We start from the raw sequence: 6,367 nt of genomic DNA, 5'->3' as shown, positions 1-6,367 counted from the left end.
AGAGCCATATCAGCTCCATGACTGGACAAACAGCCCTCACTGCTGCAAATAACCGTCACCAGGATGACACTGGAAAATTGGCTGCGCTGTGGAACGGACCTCACACAGGCAGCCCACGGATGTTTGCACACAGTGGTGGTTCAAACCTCAGTGGGTTTTTGAATGCTCTCATAGAAAAAAAAAGAAATGACCCAAACTACAACAGATAACTGGCATATGTTCACCTTTTTTAAAGATGCAACAACATGCTCAAGCAGTGCTGCAATGCTTTAGTATCCCAATTTTTAATTTACACTGTTTGCTGTCCCATAAAGGCACAAATGGTAACCACCACAACCTACAATCTGTTCCCATAGAGAGACAGATGTAGGGAGTGGGTCAGATCTACCTCAGATCCATATTTTGCTCAGAAACTTACACATGACTGTGGCGACCATATTTTATATACAGTCATGTTAAAAAGACTGTTTTGCTGCAAAAAAACTCATGAATCCTTGGGTGTACTGTGCATAGAATCCTTTGCTTTGGTTTTCACCAGGCTGTAGAGTGGCAAAGCGGTCCCCAACCCCCGGGCCACGGACCAGTACACCAGTACCGTGAGTTGAGACTCGGGTGTGAAATTTATGGTTTTCGGGCCTTTAATCGTTAACTCTGTCTTTTCCTGTGTTGTAGTTGTGTGTCTTATTTTGAAAGAAATATTTTACGTGTTACCATAGCGACCAGAGAGCATTAACGGGCAGAGAGGAGGATGTCACTCTCAATGTTGTTGACGCATTTCAGGAGGACGCTGCTAATAAAGTTACACAATTACAGAGTGAATTCGGGTTTATTATTATATTTACAAAATACCAGTTTTTGTCTTGGTCGTATCATTTATTTTGTTGTATTTATCCGCGACGCCTTAAAGGCCAGTCTGAGAAAATATTGTCGGACATTAAACTGGTCCGTGGGGCAGAAAAGGTTGGGGACCGCTGGGTTATGGGCTTGTTATTGCTTTATGAATTTAGTGTCTCGTGTCTGTTTGGTCTCTATGTTCATCTTTGATCTGTTTGGGTGTCTTTGTCTCAGTCTCAGTATTAGTTATGTTTCCTGTTTTATTGTTATAGCCTCTTGTCTCATGTGCATTATGTTGAGTTTGACTTCCCTTGTCTCATTAGTCATGATTTACTTCCTGTGTTTCCCATGTGTCTCATCTTCCCCCAATCACCCTCCTGTGTATATGTTGTCCCAGTCTTCCCTGTTGTTTTGGTCAGAGTGTACTCTTTAGTTCCCTGTCTTTGGTCTCTAGTGGTTCCTTCCCCAGGGTTAGTTTAGTGCCTATAGTGCAAATTTTTCATTAGCTGTAGAGTCTATATCTCTTCCAGTTTCTCCCAGATATTCAAACTGGATCAAAACCTTGAGTAAATCTATTGAAGGAGTGTGTCTCAAACTTAAAACACAGTGTTGTAAGTCACCCACCAGCATCCCACCTTTTTATTACTCCGCTTACTTCTCAGCAGTTTCCCTTTCAGACAAATATTTCATAGTTACAACTGGCTTTGGGAACTACTGACCAAGTTTTGACATTCATAAGAGGTGACCAGGGAGCAGGCATTTGGAGGAGCCTTAAATGAGATGACACCATTTTCAATCTAATCACAAATGCCCAACAGAGTATCTGCTTTCCGTGTCCACTAAGTACATCGCGGCTAATTCAATTCTGTCGATCATCACGGTTGACAGCCCCGTGCTTCTGCCTCGCACCACCACGGGTTGCACACAATCAATGAGGGGAAGGATGAAGGAGAAGCGGTCTTCACAGCCACCTGCTCAGAAGAGGATCCTCTATCATCATCTGTCTCCTAGAAAATGTGTTTATACCACTAATTTGCTTTGGCAAATACATTAATGAGTAAACATTAGAGCTCCCTGCCTGAGGCACTGCTTTTCTCAAATTCTGGTAATATTCTTACACTCTGACACCAGAATAAGGCCACAGCAGGCAACTTTGATTACTCGTTGCTCGTAAACTCAGCGCAACATTAACATTCAATCAGAGTCCAAACTGGTTTACACTCCACCAAGACTTGATGGAAATACTTCATTAGATCTATTAAAGCCTTAGATATGTTTTTAGTTTGACAAAAAGAAAAAAACAGGTCATCTTTTGCTCCTTTATATTCTATACACTGTAAAAAAAATCCGTAAAAATACAGTACAATCTACTGTATAAACGTGAAGGAATTTTCCGTATTAGTCATTTACAGGTATTTTTCTGTATTTCTCAACTACTGCAATGCATTGTGGGAAAAAGAACCTGAAAAGGAGGGAAAAGTAAGCGCAAGAGCAGCCATTAGGCTTCTTTCAGGCTTCATCTGGATTTTGGATTCTGAAGTTGGAGAAACTGCCTTCAAATTTCTGTGGTAAGTATTAAAACTCATGTTTCGTTTTATTAAAATAATGTTTTTCAAAAGACTCCGTGTTTTTATTTAGAAAGAATTGTTAATTTATTTGTTAACTGGTTTCGGCTGTCTCCAGACAAGTCAGGAATATTTTGCTGACTCATTTTTTAAAATAATTGTTATTTAGGTTTAACATGACTTAAGCTTTATTTTAATTAATGTTAAAATAATTTTTACTGTGATACCACCAGTTTTGCCCTTCAGTGGCTGAACCAGTTTTCATAAATATTATAGTTAGCTGTCTGTGCCTCTCAGGGTATTACACAGCTGTGACTGCTAACTAGCTAATTAGCGAAAGTCAGCGATGTGGCTAACTGGGAAAGTGAGAACTTCATGGTTCTAGAAATTATTCTAGGACTCTAATAAGTACTGTATCAATACCTGTGTTTTACAGTTGGCTCTACTGTACACTTTAAAGGGTTTCAGGCAAAGTTACACTAACCCTAGTTTAAGCCTCAGACCTTCCTGGCTGACGCTAGCAAATGCTAATGTTAGCCTCTGATTTGGGCTGCTAAAGTAAAGACTTTTAGCTAGCTGACCAGCATAGATTATTTCGGTGGTTAACAGACTGTAGTGGTAAAATTATTGAAAGTATAGTTTCACCTCAGCACATTTACAATTACAGTATGTCTATTTTGTAGCACATAGAAATGTTTAGTTAATATTTACAGACAGACGCATTTTCCCTGTAACTGTGTTTTTACTCCAACATTTGTTGAAAATGTAATTTATGAAATGCTGAGCAGCATTTCTTGTATGTGGAATATTTTTGTCACCCCACTGTGCTAATGTGATTAAATACTAAAAATTATTACTAAAAAAATTCAATAATAAATCAATAATAACTATTTCTTGATTGAACTATAATGTAAGCGCAGTGCTGGTGTGCAGGGGCTCTATATGCCTTGTCTATATCAAGCTTTTAGCCAAATATAAGCAGAGATATTTGTATCTTTCTTAAAAATCCAGATCCTTACAGATTATTTGAGAAATGGATCAACAGCTATCACTACTTGAAGCACTTTAAGTCCTGCAGTGGAAAAATATCCCTTATTTCACCTTTGATCACACACTTTGGTTTTCCAGTGCAGAGCAATGGCCAAGAAAAGGAAAGACTTCCCCGAGTGAAAAAAAAGATGAAGATACAAGCTGGTGATGATCCAGAGCAGCTGGTCTCAGGAAATGAAGAAAAACCCTGATCACCTTCTCTACAAACACAAGGTGAGTTTAATGTTGTGGTTGATTTAGTTTTTCAAGGTATGTATGTTACTTTAATTATAAACTGCTTTTGTTGCAACAGAATGGTGTTATGTGTATGCAACTCTACGTGAATTATAATCCTTTGTAGGGCTGCGTGATATGACCAAAGTCTCATATCCCAATATAAGACGTATCTCTCCTGATAACGATATATATCACAAAATAGTGCATTTTCTGTCAATTCTGTGATTCTCGGGCAACTCGACTTATGTGAAATGTTTTCAGTTGGGCGTCGTGTACCTGGAGTCGAGTGTTTTGACCGATGCATGAAACTATACATTTTTAGACATGAGTTTAAATGGCCGCCATTTTCTTTCTGAGTATTTATTAGACGGCGTGCTGCAAGGAAAAGCCTGTTCTAACGTTTGAGTCTAAGGATTATTTTGAGCACCTGACGACTCTTTTTTGCTTTTCATTCGTAAACTCTCTCGAAACTCTTTCATGTGATTCTTGTGTAGGTGGTTAAAGAGGTTTGTCGTGTTCGAGTGGTGGTGGGGACCAGTTTGTGGCATAATTTGCATAGTACAGTTTTCTGGGGCGTGTCAGACTTTTCATAACCAAACCATGTCCATGCTACAGAGGTAGCCCCTCATTTAACAATAAGGTCCTCGATTTCTTTTGACTGGTCCTTCTGGTTCTGCCTCATCCTTGCTGGCCATGCTGGTATTCTCTGTGCCTTCATCTGCGTGGTGACTGTAAGCGCCATTTATAGTTACTTGATGTTTTTATTTGAGGTCATTTGTTTGATGCATATTCTGAAATTTTATGTTTGAGAATAATGTATAGCATTTCAGTTTAGTTTGAAAAGTCTCAACAGAAACTTGAGCTTTATTGTGAAAGGTTTATGTGGAAAATAAACAAGCGGACGGCGGAGCCACACGATGGTTTTATCCGCATTGTTGGTAACGAAAGTACGCGTAAAAACAGTCACTTGTCCGTCCATAGTGTGGTTATTTTAAGTATAAGAGAAGGAGAGAACTTTAAGAAATAATATAGCAACTACAGTGACCATCAAAACCATGAAAAAAATATTGCCGTAAACAGTTTATTTTGCAACACCACAAAACAAAGAATAGTGTATAATATGAAACGATAGACATTTTTATATCGTAATCTGATATATATCGTCATATCGCACAGCCCTAATCCTTTTTTTGTTTATGTTGTTTATGCTCTAGGTAAAAAAAATTTATAAAAATACAAACTTTTTAAAAATGTCTTGTTGTTTCTCTTTTTTTCCTCAGAATAAATTGCGACTAGTCTCAATGGCTGACACGGAGGAGCAACACAGCGACACGTTAACTCCGACTGCTGCAGTTCCTGTATGAACTGAGCAACTCTTAAAATCCAAGGAAAAGCTGAGTGTATTTTACTTAAAGCTCAGATGGACCTTGATGTACTAACATGCAGGCTGCATTCAGGACTTTGTCACACTGTTATATGAAGAGCGGTAACAAGACTTTGTAGTAATTTGTCTTACTATTGTCTTATTTGTTGTGATTTAGGGTCTGTGCGCACAAGCAGAGGTTTTTGTTTGTAACTGTAACCTCGTTTTCAGAGCCTTGTCTAACATTTAATGGTCATGAAATATGTCAGACTTTTTCCTCTACTTAACCAGCTTAGAGAATTTGAACACCGTGGAGAAAAAGGTGTGCATTAAGGATTTTGAACTATGATGTTTAAGTGTTGTCACTGCTGAGGATTCGTGGACACAGATCCTTATTCACTATGCTGCTGTTTACAGTTTAACTTTTCATCAGAACAAGCACTTCTAATTATACTTTGCTCCTCACTGACAAAACAAGTCCCGTAAATACACTTTTATCTTTAAGTTTGGGACAGTAATCTGTCTTAATTTATTATGTGTTGTAGTTATCATATGGGGAAAAGTCCTGTGGTTATCCATCAGTCCTGTTCGAATAAACCCAAAGTTCAGGAACATCTTCTTTAGATCTGTTCAGTTGTATTCATGTGGCACCACTTAAACAGTCAACAAATTTTGACTCAAGTGTGTTATATTGTAAGGTAAAGAGCCCAAAGAGTTAATCTCAGACAAATGTTCACACAAATGTGAATTACATTCACTTCATTAATGAAGTGAATGCAATTCAGTAATCAAAGGTGTTTGGCTATAACTGACTACATGTGTATACTGTATCATAAGTGGACAGAGATGGATGTAAACCACACCTTAACCATTTGGCTGAGGCAAAACTACCACAAGGCAGTGATTCTAACTAAAAGGTACTCTGGATATTATTAAATGTGAACATGTCGTTAAATATGACATTTTTTGTTTGTCAGGTGTCCTGTTTGAAGAAAACACTGGGTAGCCACTTGAATGAATGTAAATAAACACATTTACATGAGGGCAACCTGATTTCAAGGAAATAAAAATGCTCAAATTTGAAAGCTTGTGAGTTATTTTGTTCATGTATCAGCTGTTTAGTAGTTTTATGACAAGATGGATGCTGTCATTATATTTAAGTATAGTGTTTGAGTTAAGGAGAATAAAAGAATATTTAACATTAATTGTACCAATGTTGTTGTGTACGAAGCACAAATTAATTTAAGTTTTAATTTATGAATTTTTGAGTACATGGTGTACTAGGTTGTAATTGCATAGAAATGTACGTTTAAGGATATAAAGAACTATATTTAATGAG

At 37.7% G+C, this 6,367-nt stretch overlaps 1 long non-coding RNA gene across 1 annotated transcript; it reads left to right on the top strand.

The window, feature by feature from the left end:
• The first annotated feature begins 2,197 nt into the window (after window positions 1-2,197).
• On the top strand, window positions 2,198-6,019 carry LOC146568119 (uncharacterized). The gene is made up of 3 exons (XR_014893508.1): window positions 2,198-2,402; window positions 3,528-3,662; window positions 4,946-6,019. It is a non-coding gene; the product is annotated as an uncharacterized LOC146568119 (long non-coding RNA).
• The last annotated feature ends 348 nt before the right edge of the window (window positions 6,020-6,367 follow it).

The sequence above is a fragment of the Mchenga conophoros genome, linkage group LG8 (genome assembly GCF_057382185.1).
Source record: "Mchenga conophoros isolate Kocher_MC1m ecotype Shallow Benthic linkage group LG8, M_conophoros_male_GT1.1, whole genome shotgun sequence".
NCBI lineage: Eukaryota > Metazoa > Chordata > Actinopteri > Cichliformes > Cichlidae > Mchenga > Mchenga conophoros.
Note: the sequence above shows the minus strand (reverse complement) of the source record. Positions and strands in the feature narration are given on the sequence as shown.